The sequence below is a fragment of the Hemiscyllium ocellatum genome, chromosome 2 (assembly GCF_020745735.1).
Source record: "Hemiscyllium ocellatum isolate sHemOce1 chromosome 2, sHemOce1.pat.X.cur, whole genome shotgun sequence".
In the NCBI taxonomy this organism is placed as follows: domain Eukaryota; kingdom Metazoa; phylum Chordata; class Chondrichthyes; order Orectolobiformes; family Hemiscylliidae; genus Hemiscyllium; species Hemiscyllium ocellatum.
This window is the reverse complement of record NC_083402.1, coordinates 56767430-56783552: the sequence shown is the minus strand read 5'-3', so window position 1 is coordinate 56783552 and position 16123 is coordinate 56767430. Positions and strand designations below refer to the sequence as shown.

At 43.8% G+C, this 16123-nt stretch overlaps 1 protein-coding gene across 1 annotated transcript in view; it reads right to left on the bottom strand.

Moving 5' to 3' along the window:
* rhobtb3 (Rho related BTB domain containing 3) overlaps positions 1-16123 on the bottom strand; it is a 135712-nt gene that overhangs the window by 21477 nt on the left and 98112 nt on the right. The gene's annotated exons all lie outside the window — the stretch shown is intronic.

Sequence of the window (16123 nt, the reverse complement as noted above, 5' to 3'; positions counted from 1 at the left end):
TATTTCCTGCCTGTTCATATATCTGTCTAAATCCCTCTTCAGCATTTCTATCATATCTACTTCTACCGCCTCCCCTAACAGTGCGTTCCAGGCACCTCCCACCCGCTATGTAAAAATCTTGCCTCACTCATCTCCTTTAAATTTTCTCCGACTTCCATTCAACTTATGCCCCCAAGTATTTGACATTGCATCCTGGGAAATGACTCTGGTTATCACCCCATCCATACCTTTCATAATTTCATATATTTCAGATCAGGTCCTCCCTCAGCTTCCGACACTCAAATGAAAATGATCCAAGTTTATCCAATCTCTCCTTAGAGCTAATATACTCCAATCCAGGAAATATCCTGGTTAATCTCTTTTACACCCCCTCCTAAGCCTTCGCATCCTTCCTTTACTGTGAAAACTAGAACTGCACACAATACTCCAAATATAGCTTGACTAAAGTTTTATACAGGTGCAACATGACTTCTCAACTTTAAACTCATTGCCTGAACTGATGACTGAAAGCATGCCATTTGCTTTTTTTAAAAAAACACTTTATCCATTTATGTTGCCACTCCCAGGGAGCTTTGGACCTGCACATAAAGATCCCTTTATACTTTCCTTTTGCACGTGACCTTGCCTCACACTTATTGAGATTAAACTCCACCTGCCATTTCGCCACCCAGGTTTTCCAGATGATCTATATATGCTGCTGTATCCTTTCGCGCTATCCACAATTCCATCAATTTTCGTGTAATCTAAAAATTTACTAATCAAATCACCTACATTTTCATCCAAATCATTTATACATATGACAAACAACATAGGTCCCTAAACTGTTCCTTGAAGAACACCACTGGTCACAAACCTCCAGTAAGAAAAACACCTCTCCACAACCAATTTATGACCAAGCCAATCTTGTATCCAGCAAGGTTTAATTATAAGTGGAAAATATCTTTTAGATGATACATTTATTTTTCTTGGACAGAGTAAAAGCTACATGTTTCATAATTGTTGAACAAACGTAGATGTTACCTAGCACCAAAAGTGCTTTGCTTTACTCTTCATATGTGGGGATTTTGGGCAGGATTCAGAATTTAACATGATACTGTCTTCTCATGCAAAGTCACTCTGAAAATTCTTCTCATGCCAAACTCTGATTTAAAACTATACATTCTAGTTTCCTCAGAATCTTCGGTCAGACATTTTTACTGGATGATTCATCTAGGTTTCCTCCACAGGTCCCAGTATCATGACACCAGTATTTGAGTGATTTAATTCACTTCATGCTATATTGAGAAATCTGTGAATGATATAGCAAAGGCTATAAACCCAAACATCACCCCATTAGGAATGCTGAAAATCTGAGCTCCAGGTTTGTCATACTGCCAGCCAGGCGATAACAATAGTACAACTACAACAGAAACAATGTGGGAAATTACAATCCACAAATTAATCTTGTCTTGATTACCAGCAAAGAGATAGACAAATTGTTGACTGTATTATCAAATAACATTTATTCAGTGACAACCTCTCACTGATGCTTAGTTTGGGTTCCATCAGGGCCATGTGATTCTGATCTCATTACAGCCTTGATCCAAGCATGGATAGAAGAGCTAAATTGCATAGTTCAAGTGAATGATTGCCCTTAACAGCAAGGCAGCATTCAGGCAAGTGTTTAGGTTAGATTAGATTAAATTAGATTCCATACAGTGTGGAAACAGGCCCTTCAGCCCAATAGGTCCACACCCATTTCCCTCTGAATGATGGACCTAACACTATGGACAATTTTCCATGGCCAGTCCACCTGACCTGCACATCTTCGGACTGTGGGAGGAAACCGGAGCACCCGGAGGAAATCCACGCAGACAGTGGGAGAACATGCAAACTCCACACATGCAGTTGCCTAAGGCTGGAATCGAACCTGGGTCCCTGGGGCTGTGAGGGTGCAGTGCCAACCACTGAACCTTCGAGCCGCCCCAAATTGAAGGCAGATTCCACCATCGGCCTGCCAGGATTTGAACCTGGTCTCTGCATCTCTGGATTAACAGCCCAGTGCTATTGCCACATGGTCACTTCAAGAAGCATTCCAAAACTGAAGTCAGTAGGAATCAGAAGGAAAATTCTCTTGCAGTTGCTGGAGGCTGATCATCTCAGCCTCAGGACACTGCAGCAGCAACACAGTGTCCCAGGGACAACCACTTTCAACTGCTCAATTGATAATCTTCTCACCATCACAAGATCAGAACTCAGGCTGCTGGCTGATGGTTGACAGGGTTCAACCATTTAGATACTGAAACAATCTATGTCCATGTGTAGAAAGGCCTGGACACCATTAATGCTTGGTATTATTCATAACACAAGTGATAAGTAATGACCATTTCCAACAAAGGACAATCTAGCCATTCCCTTTGAACATTCAATTTGCATTATCATCACTGATTAACCAACAGCAATGTCTTGGAAGTTATAATTGTCCAGAGACCAAAATGGAATAATCCACTTTGATTATAACAGCAAATCAGAAGCTGGACATTCTGTGGTAAATGATGCATCTCCTGACAACCTGAAACCTGTCCTTCACCTATTGAATACTCCCCACTTGATTAGTTGGGTGCAGTTCTAGAATCAATAATTCAGGTTAGGAATAAATGTCATGGGGAAAAGTAGGAGTTAATTCAGAATAGGCAGCAAGGATTTGTTAGAAGAAAATCATGTCTAACTAACTTGCTGGAGTTTTTTGAAGAGGTGACAGAAAAGGTTGATAATGGCAGGCTATTGATGTGGTTTACATGACCTTCCAAAAGGTGCTCATACAGCGGGTCAGACTTGTGAGGAACATTATAGCTCATGGAATAAAAATGACAACAGTGAGATGGATACAAGATTGACTCGGGGATAGGAAATGAAGAGTGATAGTTGACAGGCATTTTTCAGATTGGAGGGGAGTATGTAGTAGAGTTCTCCAGTTAGTGTTGGGACCTTTATTTCTTTTTATTTATATAAATGGTTCAGATTTGATGTGCAAGGGACAATTTCAAAGTTTGCAGATGAGTTAAATAAAAATCTTGGAAGCATTTTAAGTAGTGAGGGGGTCAGTGAAGAACATTTAAATGTTGGAGTGGGGGATATGTAGCAGATAAAGTTCAGTGTGGTAAAGTATAAGGTAGCATATTTTTAGACAAAGATATGGAGAGACAATATAAACTAAAGGCTATGAATGTGGATTCAAGTCAATTTTAAACATGTGGTCTCAGGATATCAATCTAATAGCTAACATTCTAAGGACGATTTAACTGCGAAATTTTTCTTTTCACTGACTGTACCACAGTCTTCCTTTGAAACCTATTACCTCACTTTGTGACTGATGTCACATTGTTACTATTTTTTTTACACAAGGTTAGTAGATAATAAAATGAATCTTTCATTCACTAGAAAGAACCTAGGTAACTGGCTCTTCATTTCCTAGCAAACTGCATTTTATTTGATAGCTGCATGATAAAAAGAAAGAATAAAATATATTGATGCGACTGACTATGCTGAGGTTAAAAAGAGGGAAGCCAATTTCCTCTCCTCCCCTCCTCATAACAGATTTGAGGGTTCCGAGTTTGAGATAGATCCTACATTCAAAAAATAAATACATTGTAGAAGAAAATAAACCATTCCTTCAAACACAGTTTTTAAAAGAAGTAAACTGAAGGAAGGCTTTCTTGCATTTCTAAGATCAAAAACACCAAGATATCAATGTTTGACTTTAATACAGCAGGATGAAATATGATGAAAAATTAAAAGCCTTGTCCTTGAAAGGTATAGCTAGGCATTTTTAGGCGGAGTTCAGCATGATAACAGAAAAAAAATAGAAGTTGCAAAATAAGTGCAAATTATCTATCCTGGAGATAGAGAAACAAATCATTTAAGATTGAAACAGCACAGATTGGAAAGTGAAATACAATTCTAGGAATGGAAAGGAGAGGGAGAGTGGCAGGAAATAGAAAAGAAAAAGAATTGGAATTCAGAATAAAGGTCAGAAAAAAGAATTCCAGGGAAGGGAAAATGAAAGATATCCAACTGAAACACTTTGAGCTGAGAAGGAAGACTGAAGGTAGTTTTGACAAGGGAGCCACTCAATTTTAAGGGCTGAAATATTCACATTTGCTCTGTTAATCCCTAAATTTGATGAAGATGAAGGATACATCTTTGTTATAGAACACAGACCATTACAGCGCAGCACAGGCCTGAGGCTCTCAATGTTGAGCCGACCTATTAAATTAATCTGATGTCCATCTAACCTACATCGTTCCATTATTACCCATATGTATGTCCAATGCCCATTTAAATGCCCTTAACATCAGCAAGTCTACTACTGTTTGCAGGCAGGCTATTCCCTGCCCCTACTCTTCTCTGAGTAAAGAAACTGCCCCAATATCTGTCCTAAATCTATCATCCCTCAATTTAAAGTTATGTCCCCTCATGTTAGCCTTCACCATCCAAGGAAAAAGGCTCTCAATGTGCACCCTGTCTAACCCTCTGATTATCTTATACATCTTAATTTTTTCACCTCTCAACCTTCTTCTCTCCAACAAAAACAGCCTCAGTTCCCTCAGCCTTTCTTCAAAAGGCCTTCTGTCCATACCAGACAACATCCTAGTAAATCTCCTCTGAACACTTTCCAAAGCTTCCACATCCTTCCAATAATGCGATGACCAGAACTGTATGCAATCTTCAGATGCAGCCTTACCAGTGTCTTGTACAGCTGAAGCATGACCTCGTGGCTCTGAAACTCAATCCCCTGACCAATAAATGCCAATACACCACATGCTTTCTTAACAACCCTTTCAACCTGGGTGGCAATTTTCAGGGATTTATGCACCAGGACACCAAGATCTCTCTGTTCATCTACACTGCCAAGAATTTTACCATTAGCCCGGTACTCTGCATTCCTGTTACTTCTTCAAAAGTAAACTACCTTTTCACATTAAACTCCATTTGCCTCTTCTCAGAACAGCTCTGCATCTTATCTATGTCCCTCTGTAACCCACAACATCATTCGGCACTATCCACAAAATTTACTAACTTATCCTTCTATGACCATATCCAGATAATTTATAAAAATGAGAAACAGCAGTGGCCCCAAAACAGATCCTTGCGGCACACCACTAGTAACTGAGCTCCAAGATGAACATTTCCCATCAACCACCACCCTGTCTTCTTTCAGCTATCCACTGTCTGATCCAAACCACTAAATCACCTTCAATCCTGAACTCCATATTTTGTGCAATAGCCTACCATATGGAACCTTATCAAACACCTTACTGAAATCCAGATACACCACATCAACCGCTTTACCTTCATCCACCTGTTTTGTCACCTTTTCGAAGAACTCAATAAGGTTAGTGAGGCATGACCTATCCTTCACAAAACCATGTTGAATATCCCTAATCAAATTATTCCTTTCCAGATGATTATAAATCCTATCTTTTATAACCTTTACCAACACCTTAACCACAACTGAAGTCAGGCTCACTGGCCTATAATTACCAGGGTTGTCCTGACTCCCCTTCTTAAACAAGGGAACAACATTTGTTATTCTCCAGTCTCCTGTCACTACTCCTGTCGACAATGATGATGTAAAGCTCAAAGCCAAAGGGTCTGTAATCTCCTCCCTAGCTTTCCAGAGAATCCGAGGATAAATCCCAGCTGGCCCAGGGGTCTTATCTATTTACAGATCTTCCAAAATTCCTAAAACCTCCTCTTTGTCAACCACAATTCCATCTAATCTTGTAGCCTGCATCTCCATATTCTCACTAACATTGCCCTTTTCCGATGTGAATACTGAGGAAAAGTATCCATTAAGGGCTTCCCCTATGTCCTCAGATTCCACACACAACTTTCCACTACTGTCTTTGATTGGCGCTAATCTTATTCTAGTCATTCTTTTATTCCTGATACACCTATAGAAGGCCTTCGGGTTTTCCTTGGTCCTATCTGCCATCAACTTTTCATGTCCCCTCCTGCCTCTTCATAGCCCTCTCTTTAGATCTTTTCTGGCTAACTTGTAACTCTCAAGCCCCTTAACTGAGCCTTCATGCCTCATCCTCACATAAGCCTCTTCTGAAAGGTCAGCACAGCGGTTAAAGTATTCAGGCCAGCGGTGGAAAGTAATATTACAGAGTAGACTGACAGGGAACATTGACAAAATTTACTGTCTCTGACTTGAGGAGAGTGCTACCCATCATCAGTAAGTAAAATGGGCTATTCTGAATATCTACCAGTTAGTGCTGGAAGTATACCAGACAAACATCCATATCCTCAAGAAATGGCCTGATCAAACATACCAGGAATTTGAGTAGATTAAGCAGCCCGCTCTTCATTGGCAGGTACAGACACAACAGGAAAAGACCTACGTGGAGCCAGGTGGAAAACTGGCCCATTTGCTTCCACTGTGGGAAACCAGATCATGCGAAGGAGAATGAATGGGACCAGCATTCCTAGAAAGCCAAATGGCAAGAGTAGTGTCAGTAGTAGTAAAGGTGGTCAGTTTCTGCTCAGGTGTAACAGTTGGCCATGGAATCACAGAACTGTTATAGCACTCAGCCCATTGTACCCCCAAGGACATGCAGGTCCTGGGCCTCCTCCATCGCCAAACCACCCGCTGCCTAAAGGATGAACGCCTCATCTTCCACCTCTGGACCTTCCAAGCACATTTCCCCTCCCCCCACCTTCTCCCAGATCAACCTTCCAACTCGGCACCACCCCCTTGAACAGTCCTACCTGTCCACCTCCCTTCCCATCTGTCTGCTCCACCCTCCTCTCCGCCCTATCACCTTCACCCCTACCTTCATCTACCTACCGCACTCTTAGCTACCTTCTCTTCAGTCTCACTCACCACCCCCCCCCTCCCCAACCTCAGCTCTCATTTATCTCTCAGCCCCCTTGGCCCACAAGCCTCACTCCTGATGAATGGCTTATGCTTGAAACATCAATTTTCATGTTCCTTGGATGCTGTCTGATTGGCTGTGCTTTTCCAGCACCATACTCTCAATCCCCATTGTATCTGCACTCATTCTTCAAACAAACATCTTTACCAAATGCCCATCTCTTGCTTTTACTCCATACGCTTTCATGTGCAAGGATGGTTGGCGGGAGTTTGTGTCTAAAGGAATGGTCACTAATGACTGGTTTGCACAGTCAGAGAAAAAACTTAGCGTGCTTTGAGAAACTGCAAACTCACAGACCTTTTTAGCGGGAAAATAAAAGATTTTCCACCTGCTGCAAATTATATTCTAGTGCTCTGGTAAAAGGGCTCATGACAAAGAGCATAGAGATGCCACTGGTTAAAGTTTACTCAGAGAGTGAAGTTGTTATGAGTCTGGCAGCAGTGGGGCTAGTCCTAAGCTTGTCAGAGTTGGCAATGGAGATCTTCTTGATGTATGAGTTGCCAGGTACAAAATATAAGCGAAAGTGAGGACTGCAGATGCTGGAGATTAAGAGTCAAGAGTGTGGTGCTGGGAAAGCACAGGTCAGGCAGCATCCGAGAAGCAGGGAAATTAACATTTCAGGCAAAAGCCCAAATTCATTCCTGATGAAGGGCTTTTGCTGGAAACATCGATTTTCCTGCTCCTTGGATGCTGCCTGACCTGCTGTGCTTTTCCAGCACCACACTCTCGACAGATAACAAAATATGCCTGCCAACCAGGAAAGCAAGGCCCAAAGAGGCTGGAAAGAATGGTGAAGCCAGCAGTAAGTGGCAGAGAGTCCATAAAGTGAATGAGATTCGGCACCATTAAAACCCATAAGGCTTAAGGTGGTGGAGCAAGCGTCACTTCAGATAAACAGGGCCAAGGACAAAGTTAAAAAATCACACAACACCAAGTTATAGTCCAACAGGTTTATTTGGAATCATAACTTTCCGAAGCACTGTTTCTACATCAGGTGATGGCCAAGGACAATGCAGTGGAATTGGAAAGGTTCAGGGCTACAGTTGGGCGAGTGGTCATAAACGAAGACAAGAATGAATAACTGAAGGTGGCAAAAGATGACAGATTAGAATTAGGAACTCTGATCAGTGGAGTTCTGAGACAGGGTAGGAAAAAGTAAAGGTTACATCCCACAGTGGATGAGCCACAAGGGAGCATGAACAACCACCGGGTGGCAGTAGTGCTGCAGAGAGAGTGGAACAGGTTAGGGGAAATTCAAAGGGAGAAGGAAAGGGAACATGTTCCCACAGCAGAAACTGGTCAGGGCATATCAATGAGTTAAACACAGAAACACCCTTAAGCAACAAAGGTCTCAAATCTCAACTAGTCAAATCAAGTCAATTGATGTGAGGTTAGTGCTACGAGCTAGTGAGAACAGGAATGGGAAGATAGAATGCATGGCTGACTAACTGGTGTATGGGAGGATTCGCATTTTTGGATCATTGGAAGCTGTTTTGGGGTAAAAGTGACCTGTACAAAAAGGGCGGATTGCATCTAAATTGGAAGGAGACTAATATACTGGCAGGGAGCCTTGCTAGAGCTGCTCAGGAGCATTTAAATGAGTAAGGTGGGGGGAGGTGGGACCCAGGGAGATAGTGAGGAAAGAGATCAATCTGAGACTGGTACAGTTGAGAACTAAAGCGAGTCAAACAGTCAGGGCAGGCAGGGACAAAGCAGAAAACAAGGTAGGACTGATAAATTAAACTGCATTTATTTCAATGCAAGGGGCCTAACAGGGAAGGCAGATGAACTCAGGGCATGGTTACGAACATGGGATTGGGATATCATAGCAATTACAGAAACATGGCTCAGGGATGGGCAGGACTAGCACCTTAATGTTCCAGGATACAAATGCAACAGGAAGGACAGAAAGGGAGGCAAGAGAGATGGGGAAGTGGCATTTTTGATAAGGGATAGCATTGCAGCTGTGCTGGGGGAGGATATTCCTGGAAATACATCCAGGGAAGTTATTTGGGTGGAACTGAGAAATAAGAAAGGGATGATTACGTTATTGAGATTGTATTGTAGACCCCCTAATAGTCAGAGTGAAATTGAGAAACAAGTTTGTAGGGAGATCTCAGTTATCTGTAAGAATAATAGGGTGGTTATGGTAGGGGATTTTAACTTTCCAAAAATCGACTAGGACTGCCATAGTGTTAAGGGTTTAGATGGAGAGGAATTTGTTAAGTGTAAACAAGAAAATTTTTGATGCAGTATGTGGATGTACCTATTCGAGAAGGTGCAAAACTTGGCCTACTCTTGGGAAATAAGGCAGGGCAGGTGACTGAGGTGTCAGCAGGGGAGCAGTTTGGGGCCAGCGACCATAATTCTATTGGTTTTAAAATAGTGATGGAAAAGGGTAGACCAGATCTAAAAGTTGAAGTTCTAAGTTGGAGGAAGGCCAGTTTTGAAGGTACAGGGAAACCTTGACTATCCGAACGAGATGGGCGGACGCTATTTTATTCGGATAATGGATTATTCAGTTAATCGATTCAGTGCCTTTCCTCTGAGGCTCAGAGTTTTCTATTAAGTCTGCTCCCCATTCAGGAGATTAGGAGCAGCACAGCACGTACGAGGCCTCACCGGCACCCAACACCATCCACCGCCTGACCCCCCCATCCAAACCCCATCGAAACCCCATCCAACACCGTCCGCCCCCTCAAACCCCACCCAAAACCACCCAGCCCCCCAAACCCCATTAAACACCAGGTGCTCCCCCAAACCCTGTCCAACACCTTCTGTCCCCCCAAACCCCATTCAACACCATCTGCTCCCCCAAACCCCATCCAACACCATCCACCCCCAAACCCCATCCAACACCATCCACCCCCAAACCCCATCCAACACCGTCCACTCCCCAAACCCCATCCAACACCATCCACTCCCCAAACCCCATTCAACACCGCCCAACCCCAAACCACATCCAACGCTGACCTCCCCCCAAACCCCATCCAACACCGTCCGCCCCCCCCAAACCACATCCAACACTGACCTCCCCCCAAACCCCATCCAACACTGTCCGTCCCCCAAATCCCATCCAACACCGTCCGCCCCCCAAACCCAATCTAACTCTGTCTGCCGCGCCAAACCCCACCCAAGACTGCCCATCCCCCCAAACCCAATCCAACACTGTCCGCCCCCCAAACCCTATCGGACAGTGTTTCCCCCCCCCCCCCACCCCATCCAACACCGCCCATCCCCCAAACCCCATCCAACACCACCCACTGCCCACCCCCAACTCCATCCAACACCGCACACCATCCACCCCCAAACCCCATCCAACCCCGCCCCCAAACCCTGTCCAAACCCATCTCCCGAAACCCTGTCCAATACTGCCCACCGCCCGCTCCCCCCAAACCCCATTCAATACTGTATGCCCCATCAAACCCCCTCCAACACCACACACCACCCACCCCCCAAACCCCATCCAACAGCGCCCACACCCCAAACCCCATCCAACAGGGCCCACCCCCAAACCCCATCCAACACTGCACACCACCCACCCTCTGAACACCATCCAACAGCGACCACCCCCCAAACCCCATCCAACACCACGTAATCCCCCCAAACCCCATCCAACAGTGCCCACCCCCCAAAGCTCGTCCAACATCGCCCACCACCCGCCCCTCTAAACTCCTTACAACCCTGCCCCCAAACCCCATCAAACCCCACCCCCTACCCACGCCCCCAAACCCCGTCCAACCCCACCCCCAGCCTGCCCCCTGTCCATTCCCAATATCACCGTTCCCTCCCCCCCCCCCCCACCCACCCCCTCTCCGGTGCAGTCAGACTCCACACCAACAACAAGACTGGTGCTGCTACTGCCTTTTGAAGGGTGAGTCTCCAAATAGCAACCTTTTAATAGGTTCCAACTCTGCCCTGTACAGGTCAATGTTGGAGAGGTTATCCGGGGAAGAGGTGATTAGGATACACGCTTGTGCAGAACTCCAGGGAAAGTGAATGAAAAGAGAGGGAGGGGGTGGGAGGTCAGTCATTTAGAGACAGTGCCTGCGCTCTCATCAGTCCAGGACCATTCTCGGCAGGACTGTAGATCACTGCCGATAAAAGACGTGATCAGTGTTGGACACACGTCTTTGATGTATGTCATGTTTCTGTTGGGACTTCAAGATCTTCTTCGGATAATCCGGTTTTCACATAATTGATATTCAGATATTCGAGGTTACCCTGTATTAGGCAAGAACTTTCAAAAGCTGACTGGGAGCAGATGTTTGCAGTTAAAGGGATGGCTGGAAAATGGGAAGCCTTCAGGAATGGGATAACGAGAGTCCAGAGAAAGTATATTCTTGTTAGGGTGAAAGGAAAGGCTGGTAGGTATAGGGAATGCTGGATGACGAAAGAAATATTGAGGTTGGTTAAGAAAAAGGAAGCATATGTCAGGTATAGACAGGATAGGTCAAGTGAATCCTTAGATGAGTATAAAAGCAGTAGGTGTGTACTCAAGAGAGAAATCAGGAGGGCAAAAAGGGGACATGAGATAGCTTTGGCAAATAGAGTTAAGGAGAATCCAAAGGGTTTTTACAAATTCATTAGGGAGAGAACAGGGCCCCTCAAAGATCAGCAAGGCGACCTTTGTGTGGAGCCGAAGGAGATGGGGCAGATACTAAACGTGTGTTTTGCATCAGTATTTACTGTGGAAAAGGATATTGAAGATATAGAATGTAAGGAAATAGATGGTGACATCTTGAAAAATGTCCATATTACAGAGGAGGAAGTGCTAGGCTTGTAACTCATAAAGGTGGATAAATCCCCAGGACCTGATCAGGTGTACCGTAGAACTCTGTGGGAAGCTAGGGAAGTGATTTCTGGGCCTCTTGCTGAGATATTTGTATTATCCTTAGGCACAGGTGAGGTGCCGGAATAGGATAAATAGACAAAGTTTTTCCCTGGGGTAGGGGAGTCCAGAACTAGAGGGCATAGGTTTACTGTGAGAGGGGAAAGATATAAAAGAGACGTAAGAGGCAACTTTTTCACTCAGAGAGTGGTACATGTATGGAATGAGCTGCCAGAGGAAGTGATGGAGCCTGGTACAATTGCTACATTTAAGAGACATTTGGATGGGTATATGAATAGGAAGGGTTTAGAGGGATATAGGCCAGGTGCTGGCAGGTGGGACTAGATTGGGTTGGGTTTTCTGGCCTGCATGGACAAGTTGGACTGAAGGGTCTGTTTCCGTGCTGTACATCTCTCTGACTCTATGACCCTAAATGAAAGGAGGAGTACAGGATTCATATTGGAGGTATCCTACAAGAGGCAAACCTCAGATTAACCAACCTGAAAATCCGACAGTTCAAATTTGTAAAAATTCTTGAATCTAATGGGTGGAATCTGGGAATTGGGTAGTGAATGTCGAAAGCTTTGGGAGAGGCCACAGCACACAGAACAGGTCTGTGTGTTTCTTGCAAAGAAGGGTTTGAATCTGGGTAAAACTGAAGACAGTGAACACAGAATGTGTGTGTTTGTTCATTCCAAGTCTGTACTATTACTTTATATTAAACTTCATAGAATCCCTACTGTGTGGAAACGGACCATTTGGCCTAATGAGTCCACAATGACCCTCCAAAGAGTTACCCACCCAGACTCATTCCCCTACCTTATCACTCTAAATTTACGCTGATTAATGCACCTAACCTACATCTCTGAACACTATGGGCAATTTAGCATGGCCAACTCACCTAACCTGCATGTCTTTAGGTTGTGGTAAGAAACCGGAGCATTGGAGAAAATCCACGCAGACACAGGGAGAATGTGCAAAGTCCACGCAGACAGTCACCCAAGTCTGGAATCAAACTCACGTCCCTGGAACTGTGGGGCAGCAGTGCTAACCACTGAGCCACTACACGAAGCATTGTTTGTATTGATTCTTTATGATTGGGAGATGCTACGATAGTGGTACATATAATTTATTGAATTATAATGTCTAGTGTCTGATTGTTATACCTATGACCTTTTATGGACTAAATACTTTTTTTAAAAACGGATGATGCATGGCGCTCTATTGGATGCATCTGATCACAGAAAGAGACTCATGTGGAATAAACAAATCAATGGGTGCTAAAAAAATAAACAAATCAACTGGGATTTGAAATTACTATTTTTACCTCAACATATAGAAAAAAGTAACCGAGTCAGCAGCAAGAAATTCACACCTCCTGTTTAATTGATACATATTGTGAGATAAAAGATTTGCCCATCAGTCAATGTGGACAGACAATGGAACCATACTCCAGAATGTACATTTTAACTCTTTTACAATCGTTGTTTTTGAACAGCAGGGCAGAGAGAAGGAAAAATAAATTTGTAACAATGGGAGTTGGAACCCTCTCTCTCTGCCTATTTCTCAATCATTTCAGAATACATTGCCTGGTGTAAAATCAAATTAGTAAAATATCAATTGACCAAAAACGGAAAGGTATTTAATGATTAGGCTACTGCTAAGAATACAAATCAACAATTAAACAACTGTGACCTCAGGGCGAGAATCAGTCCCATTGAAAAGTCTAAGGAATGTTTATTTGCGCAATCTATTTTTGCTGTCTGTGCCAGACACTATCTTTTTTAAGTTTATTACTTGTCTCTTTGTGTCATGTTTTTATTACTTTTTCATGGGTTAGTCGGTCATAAAATCCTTCTTTCTTTCACTCAAGGAAACCTCGATATTGGCTCCTTTATTTTCTAGAAAATGACATTTTAATTTAAATGTGGTAGTGATGGAGGCTGGTACAATTGCAACGTTTAAAAGGCATCTGGATGGGTATATGAATAGGAAGGGTTTGGAGGGATATGGGCCAGATGCTAGCAGGTGGGACTAGATTGGGTTGGGATATCTGGTTGGCATGGGTGAGTTGGACTGAAGTTGTATATCTCTGTGACTCTATTTGGAGGGATATGAGCCATGAGTAGGCAGGTGAGACTCGTTTCCTTTGGGATTATTTTGGCAAGGACTAGTTGAACCGAAGGATCTATTTCCATGATGTATGACTCCATGACTCTATAACAGAGTGCCGAATACAGTGTTACAGCAGCAGAGAAAGTGCAGAGTGAGAGGCCTGTTCAAAAGTCTGATGACAGTGAGGAAGAAGCTGTTCTTGAATCTGGTTGTGCATAAATACAAACTTTTCTACTTTCTGCCAGATGGAGGAATGTGGAAGAGAGTATAACCGGGACCAGAGAGGTATTTGATGATATTGGTTGCTTTCCCGAGACAGCAGGATGTATAGATGGAGTCAGTGGATGGAAGGCTGGTTTACGTGATGGACTGGGCTGCGTTCATGACCCTTTGTAGTTTCTTGTTGTCTTGGGAAGAGCAACATATCTACAAAGTCTCTTACCAATTTTTATAGATGCACCATTGAGAGCATCCTATGTAGATACATCACAGTGAGGTATCTCACACAACCCTTGCTCCCACACCATCTATGAGAACCTGATATGAGCCCAGACCAGCACTGTCAGTCCAGGGTTGCCTGCACGGTTTCTGAATTTGCCCCAGACATGGCAGTTAGGGGAAAGTGGTGCCCCAGCAGCCAAGGATCTGGAGTTCCTGCTGGGTGGGATAGTGCAGACACTTCGCTCAGGATTGCAGGAGGCCTTGACACTAGACCATGGTCTGAAGCTGCCAGCCAGCTCAGTGCATTTTCAGTGCAGTCTGGAGGAATGCAGAGCATGCCAGGGTAAAACTGCTCCTCCATTCTATCGATGTAAGTCATTCCACCTTCTCTCTGATACCTCACATTTGCTCTCTCTCTGCTATTGTACCCACTTCCCAAAAAGGCTCATGCTCTATCACTCTCACTGTTGCCGGCAGCACCTTTCCTCATTTGTTATCACCCAACCACCAATACCAATAACATTTCATGCTCTTTGCTGTGCCAGCCACTTTCACCACACTTAATACCTGCCTATCTCTCATTCCTGAGGGAAAACATTCATAAATAGGGCTGAAAGAATCAATAGAGGTGATGGACTGCCTGACATTCAGTTCCTCATCCCCTCTGTGGACAGCAGCCTCACTGTGACTGCTCTAAGCAGCTGACTGACCTTGTTCCAGTCCCTGGACCATTACTGAAGGCTTCCCTTGACTTACTGCACCTGGACCTACTAACTGAAGAGTATCCCTCTTGATTTGATTGCAGACTACTGATAACTATGACAAATCTCCTGGTTATGTGTCCATGCTAAATGGCAAGTCAAAACAGAAGTAAAATGTGTCTGGTATATCAGGCTGAGAGGGAAAACTGGAAAAAGGCAAGACAATGCAAGGTAGGGGTGTTGTAAGCATCCAGGTAGGCTCAGAGTGAGTAAGTTATGACAGCAAGCAAAGTACCAGAGATGGACATCATCCAGCTGGGTATGTGTCCCTGAGCACACACGTTCTTGCTACAGCATCACAATAGCAGTTGCCAGTACAGCACAAAGTGAATAGGTGTACTGTAAGTGGACCAGAGATGCGCCTTGAGAGTTCTTAGACATTGGCACATGTTGAATGCCAATGTGGGGTGCTGGCACCCATGGAGATGTTCGTGTTTGGAGTTTAACATGGAGGTCCTTCAGAGCAAGGGGCAAACTCATGTCACCAGGCACCCACTCTGACTTCCAGAATTCTCCATATCTAGCCTATCCCATGGTTTTGGAAAACAAAAGGTATGACATTAAGTTAAAAATTAATGAGGCAAATTATGGCAGTAATAATGGGTTTAACAATGAATAATTCCTCTTAATTGGTAACTTGCTACTGCCTAGTCAGAAACTCATCTCGCTGCTCATCAAATGTATATAAGATGCACCCATCATTAAGCTAGGCTTTGGCAGATTTCTCAACCTTTTCTGCCATAGCCCACACAGCTTACATCCCCATAGGATTCTGCCCATAGATTTGCCATTGTCACACTTACACTTTCATCAGTTCATGTTAACTCTGGCCTGTGGTAACAGGCTTTTCTCGATGCCTCATAATCACTCACTAATAATAGATCTACACGAACAGTAACTTATCTATCTTTATGACATTTGTCAAACTAGTGATAAGGAAGAATATTGTCCTCAAGCAAAGTGCATGCTGTTAAAGGTTAATGTTCGAAGATGTGCTGACACAATGAAAAATACAAATCAACTGCAGCATATGATTTTGGAATATGACCAAA